A 13,151-nucleotide genomic window follows, 5' to 3' on the forward strand; every position below is an offset into this window, starting at 1 on the left:
TGGAATTTTCTGAGTGAAAAATCAGCAACTGTAATTTTTCCTTTTGCTGTCCCAAACTGCCCTTCAGCACTCAAGCTCTGATACCATGTAGAAATTTCTCATTTCCCACCCCGGTTTTCAGTTTCTCCTTATTTCTCCCATATAGTTAAATGCCCTTTCCCATAACCATACATTTAACAAGCTGAATAAAAAAAATAAAAAAATAAAAAAAAAAAAAAAAAATTTGCTGAAAACACAAATTCTGGAAATTTTACAGAATGCTGGAAATTGCAGAAATAAAAATCAGCGGTAATAAACAGCGATTAAAACACATTTAAACACTGAGATTTTTGGTCAATGTGACCCTGGAAAAACCCCCTACAACTCTTGGGGAAAACCAGTTTGAGAGCTCTTCTTTATTTCTGAAAATTGCCTTTTACAGTGAGAAATTTTCAGCAAAAAAATCAGCAAGCAAATTTACAACTTATCTATTTTCCCATGCTTCACAGCAAACTGGAAATTACAGCAAACATGACAACAATAAATGTTGTACGGTCTCCTCGATTTTCGTGCCCACTTCCAGCATTAAATGTTGTTGTATGGCCCTCGTTTTGCGTGCAGAAAAACTAGCAAACTACTCCTTGATTTTTGTGCAAACCTCTCCTCGAAAATCATGCCAAAATCTGTCTTTCACTGTGTACTGAATCAGCTGTACAAATCTGCTCAACTGCTGCCTTGGAATGTGTGCCAAGCTGCTGTCTCCTTCTCCTCCCTGCTCAGAAATCTCTCTTGCTCTCTTGCTCTCCTTCTCCCAATCTGCTCATGAAAGAATTGAATCGAATGTGATCTTTTCCTCCTTTTCCTCCCTTAATATAACTCCAAATAACTTTTGGGTGATCCAAATGACTTTCGGGTGATCTCTAAATCCAATGGCTGAAATAGATTTAGATCAATGGCTGAGATTGAATGCTCATTTAAATCTCACTTTTTATTTTTTAATTCACCCCACTTTAATAAAGACCCACTTAGTCATTTATTTCTAAAGTCACTTTTCCTTTCTAATTTTTCATTGACTTTATAAAAGTCACTTTAAAATTAGACTTATTAACTTTATCACTTAAAGTCACTTTTAAATTAGATTTAACTTTATAAAATTATAAAGTCACTTTAGGAGAAAAATTAAATTCTTTTGGACACTTTTCCTTAGGCCAAAGATCAAAGCCTAAGGGAACCACCTGTCTTCCGGTACCAAATTTCAACAAACCACACAAGAAATTAATCATAAAACATAAAATTAGTAGTAATTAGAAAATATTATTATAGTAACTAGGCTGGAATTTGATAGATTTTGCCTGAAATCTACCATTTTCCCTATAATTTACAGCGTAAAGTAATCATAAATGTCATCTGCAATAAGGGACACAATTTGCAAAAACCAATTATATCAAAGGTAATCTAAAGCTATATGCATATAGATTAGGCATGCATAAGCTAAGGCTGTTAGGGCATGTGGGTGCAGCGCGCAGATGGAATTTTTAAAAATCAGAGTACTCAGTTACATGACATACAGATTCAAATACGTAACAGAACCAAAGTTCCTTGAACTTAAAAACATTACATAATACAATTTAACAACTAATGATATTCTAAAACTTATGGAAGTGTGAAGACTTGATATGAAAAACATGAAACTTCATTTTTGGCGCCAGCCCAGGAAAGCAGAATTTGACCGCCAGCTGCTGGGGGCGTCCCTTGATTTTGAGAGTTAGTATGGAGACGTCCTTCGGAAAGCTAAACTTCTTGGGTCCACAAGCATTATTCATACGAGATGAAGACCCCATTGCCCCCTTTGACTGCATAGCCATTCTACTGTCCCAACTAAAATAAGGAGCATTAGGCAGTGAGCATTTGGCATTCTACAATGCAGTTGATTTACTTAGAACTATCTGGTATCACAGGGTCTATCATAGCAGAGCTTGAACTAAATCCTGCTGTGTCGAAATCTACAAAGGCACTCGTCTCCTTATCACTCATGAACCCCAAAATCCCCAATTGACAAAGAAAATAACTCGTGGGCTCTTCTAGAATGTCGAGGTAGGCCTTGCAAACAACAGCTAAGCCCCAAGGGCGCTCAACAGACACTTAAATTAAACCAACAGTACTACAATGACTAACACCATGTTTTCAATGCTCTGAAATAACCAAACTTTGTTAAGCTTAGTCGATGATAGCAGCAGCACATGGGAATACCAATAATAAACAAACCAGGGTAGATTCCTTCTTGGCTAGTCAACTTTCATTGAAACGTGTGGAGTTCATGGAATAGTTGTGTTCCTTCTGTCACCACACAAGCAACGGAAACGAAAGCAACCACCTGTCATTCACAAATAAAAGGACTCTGAACTCAAATTATGTGTTGTACCTCAGTCTCTGTTCTGGTTGGTACATAGTCAAATGTATTTACTTACTTGGATTTCCCTGATGTTAGGGCCTCCTCCAACCAAACCAAGGGTCAAAATTCATGTCACAGTCCATCAATGTCGTAGTCTAACTACTTAGAGGAATTTCCCGGAAAGTTAAGGAAATTTTGGTCATATTTAGAGAAAATCCGGCAAGGATTTTTGTAAATCCAAGTGATAGTTGTTAAAGTTCAAAATTTTAGGTGTCCTAAACATTTTTGATGGTGTTGAATCCATTTCCACCATCAAAAATACGATTCAAACACTGGCTCTACAAGACTTTTTGAATTTTTTTTGCCCGGATTCCGGCCACTTTTAGCCGTCCGAGCAATTCCTCCGCCTCATTAGACGACTCCCCCATTAATAGGTCAAAATTCAATATGTCATAGCCTATCAATAGTGGTCTAGCACATTTTAGACGTCAAAAAAATGTTGATTTTGTTTTTCTGTTTTTCATAAATAAATTATATAACAAAATTAAATTATATAACAAAATGTCTATAAAATTACGATTTGCTCATGAAATTTACTAAATCACAAGACTCGAAGTTACTTTATTCTACTGTTCTGCGAAAGTTAATTCACTATCTAGAACACAAATCATAGTCACCCAAAAGGAAACATCACACATGCACAAAGATTTATCTGGGAGAGAGCAACTGCTCAAAACCCCTTCGTATTTGTATTGCATTAATAAAAAAATAGATATGAATACATATGTTTGCTCAAGATTGAGCACAACTTGCAAGTGTGAAGTCTATATCTCTGCCTGACTCACTCTAGCCAACACTTAGCCAATTTTCAAGTCCTCCAAGCTCCGATTTTCTTGCGTTGTTCCTAGAGGAAACATGCCCCTATTTATTAGGAAATTCCTTCAAATGAATTGTGCAATTCCTCTAGGTTCTTCCCCTGACTGCATGCACCACCTATACACATTGGAATAGTCTACAATTGATGGTACACTGCCTTATAATCTCCATCTCAACTGGGTAACTCGAATTCTCTATTTACAGGAAGTAGAGACCGAGGTGCATTTCATTTTTGGATGCTAACTATCTACTACGAGATCACAGGAAGGTTTCATTGCTTGTTCAGAGACTCTCAAACCCTCACAAAATTTTTCATGTATCCCAATCAGAGATGTTTGGCCCTATATATGCATGAGGCTCTTAAGTTCCGAGTGCATATTCTTCAGCCTCCCATCAGACCGGACCCCACACAGAGGATCACAACATTTTTCAGAGTATTACCCTCAGACAGGGGCACAAAGAGAACAACTGATACCATTTCATATCCAGACTCTAGACCAGTGAAGATCCGTGGGACCTCACCCCGCCACACAAGACCTCGGCAGCTAAACCGTCTCAGATCCATCCCTGAGAGACGGACTAGGTCCTCCAAACCTCAATAGTGCACAAATTCCCCCAGGCAACAAGTTAGTGGATAGTCCATACCTCCCGTTGACCGTTCATCAGACCTACAAAATTTGTGGATTTTTTTTCAGTGCTCTTCAGTCAGTGTCAAATGTTAGGAGAGATGGGTCTAATCCTCTTCGTCGGGGCATTCCATACATTGTATCTTTTATGTTCCTGCATTGTACCTTTTATATTAATGCATTGTATTTTTTTATAGGAGATCATTTGGTTCTCCCACATTTTATGGACATCATTGTACTCAACAATCCCTTTGACCTACTTTGTGGTCATTAGTTGGACATAAATATAATTATCTTATCTTACCTTATCTTATCTACATGCATCAATTAATTTAGGTTAATTGATGAGTTAACTGGTTGATCACTGAGTGTAGTTGAAGCTCCACTTCCACAACTTGACCTTTCACTATTTTCTCCAACAATTAGAACTAGTTTAACTGACCATAACTTAATTTGACTGAATTAAATTGCTACAACTGAAATTAACTCAACCTAGGCTCCTAAAATTTAGGAATCACTACACACAACTGAACTTCATGCACCTAACTCGAATTAACTAAGCTAGGCTCCTATTTATTTAGGAATCAACTCAAGCAAACTGAACTTCAACTCATTAACTCGAATTGAGTGTTCTTAACTGAGTGACAAGAGCCATGTCACCTCAGTTAACTCCTCCAAGTTGTTTGCTGATGTGGAATTTCGAATTTCCTCAATTTGATTAAGGCAAAATTAAAATTGAGACTTTCTTGCTGCATTTTCAACAATTCCCCCTAAAGGGATGCTGGATAAAAAATTATATATCTTTTGCCCATTACTCTCCATTTACATTTGGAAGTGGTTAAACTAAGACATAGACTTATTAAAAGCATAGTCTAAAGAGCCCACAAATTAGCCCGAAAAAATAATGGAAATTTCCGCAAGATTATGATAAAATCACGTTTTTTTTTTTGAAAATCTGGGTTATAGTTGTCAAACTTCAGGATTTTGGGTGCCCAGGGATTCTTGATGGTGCTGAATCCATTTCCACCATCAAAAAACAATTGAAACACTCTAGCATTCTGAATTTTTGATTTTTTTTACCAAATTTTGGTAAGAAATATGTCGTCCGGGCATCGATAGACAATGTCCTTATTAAAATTTGGTGCATTAAGGCTAGTCACACGACTTTGCCACAGGGTCCACTATGTGTCATGCCAAAAATCCTCCACCACGTGATCCTTAGGTTTAGATGGCTGAGATTGCACAAGGCGATCCAATGATGGAGGCGGATTAGGGTGTAGTTTTGGATAGGGTAAGCTACCTTGCTTTGTGCTCATTTTGTTGTTTTCCCTAGCCACTCTACTAAGGACTAAGGAGATTTTACTCTTTCCTAACTCTCCTTGCTAAATTCGCTATCAATTCACTTTTTGTTGTCTGAACAGGGTTCATATTTACAAAGAAAACGTTAAAAGCAATCCATAACGAAGTTGTTCAATAAATTGCAATTTTTTGGGTTTTCTTTTGTTCTTTCTCTTTGTTTATAGACATTTATAACAACATTAACAATTTGGCCTTGCATGCAGTATCTCATACAATTTTAATCTTTCCCCTCTCGGAGTTTCGACCATAGAATATATTACCTACTTTGAATTTAGTTTCCTTTCATTTGGGTGTCCTGAGCGACTCAAGTATTGGACAAATACAATGGTGTAATTCTCCTTTGGTGCATTAAACAATGAGCCCTTCTCAAGCAAATGCATGAACTCGACATACTTATTTTTCATAAATGGTTTCCATTCTACAGGGTTCAGGGTTTACTAATGCCTTATTTTGACAGTTTTCTTTTGTTTAGCTTCAGCCAAAGGTCCACACCAGCTAGAAGGAACGAGATTTCCTTTCCACATTTATGCAGGTAAACTTCTTGTTGTTCCTCTAATTCACTTGGCTTATTCCCCTCAAGATTGTTTCGAGGTATGGTCTCATTTGTCATCATTGTTCAAGGTTTTTTTATAGAACCTTGTTCTCAATTGTCCATTTTAATAGGTTTGCTTAGTGCTTCCAAGTTTATTTTTGTGGAGGTTTTCTTAGGGTTTCCCCCATTTTAAATGGTAAGCCTTCCTCTAAGGTTTCTCCTTGTTCTCAGGTAACCTCTGTGTCCTTATTGCTTGTTTCACTTTGGTGGTCATGAACGCGAGGTGAACACAAGGAAAATGCCAGTTAGAATTCATAGTTCTATTGTATTGATTGATTGATTCACAAGTACACCCACATAAATTTTCATTTAATTTTAAATAAACCAATTACCAATACGAAGATTGCCTAACATAATTGATAATAAATTCTTTCTGATCACCTTAAAATGAAATAATAAAACGTTAGTATTTTAAAACAATTATAATGATGATCATCTAGAAAATCATCTTTTTAAATAATGAAATCTCTCATGGCATAGAAGATGAATAATGAAATCTCTCATGGCATAGAAGATGATTGAGGAGAACTCCAAATAGTTTCAAATATGTTTAATTAATTGAGTCTGAACATTAAACAGGCAAAATTCTTGGCCAATTCTACTTCTGGACACAAATATAATTCAACTCAATAGCTACATGATATAATTTATAGGAAGGTGAATTCTACTTCTAGACACAAATATGATTCAACTTAATAGCTACATGATATGATTCCTAGGATGGTGATTAAAACACATCTTTTTTGAAGATCCAAACTCTGCATATAATACCTGAAATCATAAAATAATCAATGTATATGAGAATCAGTTCAATGCACTTGCTTCCATTCTTCGCAGAAAGGCTAAAATACCAATCATTTGTTCATCCTTATGATGCCAAAACTCCTCCATCAATTTATTTCTTCGTTCAATTGTCCAAGTGACCATATTGTATTAATAGTGGTTAAAATGTTTATTCCAAGTGTAAAGTTTGTACCAGTCACAAATTCAATTCTTCTTTTAATTTTCTATTTCACCCTGTAGTATTAATATGAGGTGGTTCAATGTTTTCTCCAATTAGAAAGTTTTTACATGGATGGTCCCGCTTACAAAGTCAATCTACATAGAGTTTAACGGCTTATATTTGATAACATCATGAACAAAGGCCCATTAAAATTGTCATTGCATTGAAAAAATGGAATTTTTTTGTTTTGCTTTAGGATCTTGCTCATTCAAACCATAAAGTGGGTTAACTCAATTTGACATTTTATTTTGAAATTTTTCACTAATAATTATTATTTTAAAAATATCTATGAAAAAAAATGTTAATTAGAAATTAAAACATATTTTTCTTAAAATATAATTATAAAAATGAGTAATGTATCAATTAAATATATATACATTTTTTAATCTTGTAACAAATTTCTAATTATAGTTTCTAACTTCAATTTTATTGTGGATAATTTTAACTTATATATAATTTTCATTATGATACTATGAGTCAATACCATGGTTTACTAATACCACACGCTCTGAAAACCATAACACATGTCCATATGACAATTTTTTAACTAATTAACTTAACATACATAATTACTTTTAAAATAAATCTCAACATTTGACATGTGACTACTCCTAAGAATATTTCATAATATGCTCTGGAGCTTAAATCTCTACCCTCCACCTAATAATTATTGATAATTAAAATAAAATTTTGGAAACCCTATTCCAAAATAGGCATGCATATCCACATAATAAATATTGATAATTAAATTAAAGAGTTTAGGCCCAATATTCTCCATTCTTTATGCCTTTGGCAACCATCGAAAAACTAGAATTAGGCATCGCTACCCGTTTCATACCCCAACCCTGACACAAAAGGTAAAATCAATGTTGATGCTCAAACCAATGTGGATGCTCTAATTCTCTTGACGAGAGAGACTATAGTTGGTCCTTCATAACCCTCTATTACAACTATTTCTACTCTAGCCTGTGAGAAGAGTTGAGAAGAGTTAATCCAGGATGACCATCAAAATGTTATAGTGATTACAAAGAAAAAAAAATTAAGCAAATGTAGTTTTGTCGTGAAGAAAGATTTGACCATAACATTATAAGATATGTGGTTTTCAAAGCAACAATATTTTTTTATATATAATAAATACCTATTCAATAATTTCAGACAATATTAATTCTATGTAAAATAGTAGAATAAATGGAATATAATCTATCTCCACTTGCTACCCAGCGTAATTTTTATTTTATTTTATTTTATTTTAGCATGCAATATTTGCAAACCCCTATATGCAGCTCTTGTTATTATTGTGTAGAGAGCATTTGACATGTGACTATGGGGGCAATGTTGTAGTGGTGTAAATGTTTATAAACATTTACATGTAGGTTCAATTAAAAAATAATAAATAATAAAAGGTTAAAAGTGATATAAAGCCTCAACCCCCAGGGTTAACTCAATTGGTCAAACTACTATTGTTAATGCACCTTGCTAATGGGGGTCACAAGATCAATTCTCCTTGACGCTCTTACGGTTAGGCCACCAAGTAATGAGTGGGTGGGAAGCGATCCCTTTCGGTGGATATCCGGTGTCCATAAACCACACATTAGATATTGTTAAAATCTAAAGTTAAGATGGATCATTGCCAGTAATGATCACTTTAGTTAAACACCATTGCATATAAAGATTTCTAAATCACTATGGACTAGTTGCAACATAAATATGGGATAGATTGTGAGGAAGAGAGGAGATTACATCTTTTATGTTTAATGTGTATACATACACACACACTTGGAATGAAAGCACAAGAAACCCCGGAGTACTTCCTCATATTTTGTGGATGGTAAACTAGGTAAACTGTTGACTCTAATTACAGGGCCTCTCCCCAATGGAATCAAAGAGAGTCGAACCCATGATCGACAACAATTAGTAACAATTTCAATGAATTTCACGTCTAGCTCTAGATGGCTTGACCTAATGATTGAGGATATTGAGAGAGAGAGAGAGATTTTATTATAATAAATTTACAAATAAAATCATTGATTTTTGTGTGTGGCTTAAAATAAAAGCTAGTACAAATATTATCATTACTTCATTCACTAATTTGCAAGAACCCCAATGGAATCAAAGAGAGTTGAACCCATGATCGACAACAATTAGTAACGATATCAATGAACTTCACGTCTAGCTCTAGATGACTTGAGCTCATGATTGCAGATATATATATATATGTGTGTGTGTGTGTGTGTGTGTGTGTGTGTGTGTGTGTGTGTGTGTGTGTGTGTGTGTCGTCTGGGCATCGATAAACAATGCCCGGCCAAAGGTCCACACCAGCTAGAAGGAACCAGATTTCCTTTCCACGTTTATGCAGGTAACCTTCTTCTTGTTCCTCTAATTCACTTGGCTTATTCCCCTCAAGATTCTTTCGAGGTATGGTCTCATCTATAATCATTGTTCAAGGTTTCATTATAGAACCTTGTTCTCAACTGTCCATTTTAATAGGTTTGCTTAGTGCTTCCAAGTTTATTTTTGTGGAGGTTTTCTTAGGGTTTCCCTCATTTTAATTGGTAAGCCTTCCTCTAAGGTTTTCCCCTGTTCTCAGGTAACCTCTGTGTCCTTATTGCTTGTTTCACTTTGGTGGTCATGAACGCGAGGTGCACACAAGGAAAATGCCAGTTAGAATTCATAGTTCTAAGGTTTCCCCTTGTTCTCAGGTAACCTCGGTGTCCTTATTGCTTGTTTCACTTTGGTGGTCATGAACGCGAGGTGCACACAAGGAAAATCCCAGTTAGAATTCATAGTTCTATTGTATTGATTGATTGATTCGCGAGTACACCCACATAAATTTTAATTTAATTTTAAATAAACCAATTGCCAATACGAAAATTGCCTAACATAAATGATAATAACTTCTTTCTGATCACATTAAAATGAAATAATATAATTTTAGTATTTTAAAACAATTATAACGATGATCATCTAGAAAATCATCTTTTTAAATAATGAAATCTCTCATGGCATAGAAGATTATTGAGGATAACTCCAAATAGTTTCAAATATACTTAATTAATTGAGTCTGAACATTAACCATGCAAAATTCTTGGCCAATTCTACTTCTGGACACAAATATAATTCAACTCAATAGCTACATGATATAATTCATAGGAGGGTGAATTCTACTTCTGGACACAAATATGATTCAACTCAATAGCTACATGATATGATTCCTAGGATGGTGATTAAAACACATCTTTTTTGAAGATCCAAACTTTGCATATAATGCCTGAAATCATAAAATAATCAATGCATATGAGAATCAGTTCCATGCACTTGCTTCCATTCTTCCCATAAAAGCTAAAATACCAATCATCTGCTCATCCTTATAATGCCAAAACTCTTCCATCAATTTATTTCTTCGTTCAATTGTCCAAGTGAACACTTTGTATTAATAGTTGGTAAAATGTTTATTCCAATTGTAAAGTTCGTACGAGTCACAAATTCAATTCTTCTTTTAATTTTCTATTTCACCATATAGTATTAATATGAGTTGGTTCAATGTTTTCTCCAATTAGAAAGTTTTTACATGGATGGTCCCGCTTACAAGGTTAATCTACATAGAGTTTAACGGCTTATATTTGATAACATCATGAACGAAGGCCCATTAAAATTGTCATCGCATTGAAAAAATGGAATTTTTTTCTTTTGCTTTAGGATCTTGCTCATTCAAACCATAAAAGTGGGTTAACTCAATTTAACATTTTATTTTGACATTTTTCACTAATAATTATTATTTTAAAAATATCTATAAAAAAAATGTTAATTAGAAATTAAAACATATTTTTCTTAATATATGATTATAAAAATAAGTAATCTATGAATTAAATATATATACATTTTTTAAACTTGTAACAAATTTCTAATTATTTTAAAAATATCTATAAAAAAAAATGTTAATTAGAAATTAAAACATATTTTTCTTAAAATATAATTATAAAAATAAGTAATGTATGAATTAAATATATATACATTTTTTAATTTTGTAACAAATTTCTAATTATAGTTTCTCAATTCAATTTTATTGTGGATAATTTTAATATATATATATATATATATATATATATATATATATATATATATATATATATTTCATTACGATACTATGATTCAATACCATGGTTTACTAATACCACACGCTCTGAAAACCATAACACATGTCCATATGACAATTTTTTAATTAATTAACTTAACATACATAATTACTTTTAAAATAGATCTCAACATTTGACATGTGACTACTACTAAGAATATTTCACAATATGCTCTGGAGCTTAAATCTCTAGCATCCACCTAATAATTATTGATAATTAAAATAAAATTTTGGAAACCCTATTCCAAAATAGGCATGCATATCCACATAATAAATATTGATAATTAAATTAAAGAGTTTAGGCTCAATATTCTCCATTCCTTATGCCTTTGGCAGCCATCGAAAAACTACCACACGCTCTGAAAACCATAACACATGTCCATATGACAATTTTTTGATTAATTAACTTAACATACATAATTACTTTTAAAATAGATCTCAACATTTGACATGTGACTACTACTAAGAATATTTCACAATATGCTCTGGAGCTTAAATCTCTAGCATCCACCTAATAATTATTGATAATTAAAATAAAATTTTGGAAACCCTATTCCAAAATAGGCATGCATATCCACATAATAAATATTGATAATTAAATTAAAGAGTCTAGGCCCAATATTCTCCATTCCTTATACCTTTGGCAGCCATCGAAAAACTAGAATTAGGCATCGCTACCCGTTTCATACCCCAACCCCAACACAAAAGGTAAAATCAATGTTGATGCTCAAATCAATATGGATGCTCTAATTCTCTTCACGAGAGAGACTATAGTTGGTCCTTCATCACCCTCTATTACAACTATTTCTACTCTAGCCTGTGAGAATAGTTGAGAAGAGTTAATCCAGGATGACCATCAAAATGTTATAGTGATTACAAAGAAAAAAAATTGAGTAAGCAAATGTAGTTTTTTCATGAAGAAAGATTTTACCATAACATTATAAGATATGTGGTTTTCAAAGCAACAATATTTTTTTTTTGTATAATAAACACCTATTCAATAATTCCAGACAATATCAGTTCTATGTAAAACAATAGATTAAATGGAACAGAATCTATCTCCACTTGCTACCCATCTTAATTTTTTTTTTTTTTTTTAGCATGCAATATTTGCAAACCCCTATATGGAGCTCTTGTTATTTGTTAGGTCCCTATAATGTTAGTGATTCCCCCATTACTATTGTCGTTGTATCCCTTATTATTATTGTTGTGCCCCTATTGTCCCCATATTGTTACCATTGTGCCCCATAGAATTCCTCTATTGTTATTTTTGTGCCTTTATATTATTATTGTTAGGTCGGCTTGGTTATATTGTGACCCCTTAGACACCTATATATAGAAAGGAGGTTTTGTCATTTGAATCATCTAAGAATTGTTCATTTTTGTAATGTAAAAGAGGTTTCCCCCTCGAAGAGTCTTATTTCTAAGGCGTTGATCTATCTTTCTATCTTTTTGTGAGTTGGTTTCATTACATTTGGTATCAGAGCTTTGGATTCTAGGGTTTCGTTGCTCCAAACAGGTAATCGTGGAATTTTCGCTATAAATTTTTTTCTGCGATGTTTCAGAAGCTACAAAAAAAACCCATTTGAGCCGAAATCATTCTAAACTTTGAGTCCGAATTTCAGAGCCTGTCTCTTTATATTTGCGGAGATATGATCTGAGGAAGTTACGGTTTTTGAAGACTCTCGAATTACATTCCAAATAGGTGACCGGGGGAAAATCGCCATAACTTTTGTTTTGAGCATCAGATTGAAATTTCGTCAGAAGTTTCAGAAAGAGGATGGCCTGTAGTTTTCTTTGTATCAGTTTCAGGTACTAAGGTCGAAACAGTGACACGTGGCACGTCATACAAGTTCGCTCTACTAAACTAGTTTATAATTAGGTCACCATGGGAGATTTGGCATAACTCTTCCTTGGAGAATCAAATATTGATCAGACTTGCAGGTTAGAAAGAGAACTCAAATGGATACCGTAGGATGAGATTTCAGATATTCTAGACCCGCAGTTACAGAGATACAACATATTCAATATCGAGCTCTTACAAAGTGAAAAAAAAGTGTGTAGTTTTTTTTAATTTTGCATAAGATTGGTTTGAACAATTAGTTTGAAGGAATTCAAAGGGAATAGTGAAGGATTATTAGCATTAATTAATGCCCCGAAGAAAGAAAATGCAAACACCTAGTAAGAAACCT

Source organism: Pinus tabuliformis, chromosome 8 (genome assembly GCF_031772625.1).
Source record: "Pinus tabuliformis cultivar Carrire ecotype Pingquan chromosome 8, CPIR1, whole genome shotgun sequence".
NCBI lineage: Eukaryota > Viridiplantae > Streptophyta > Pinopsida > Pinales > Pinaceae > Pinus > Pinus tabuliformis.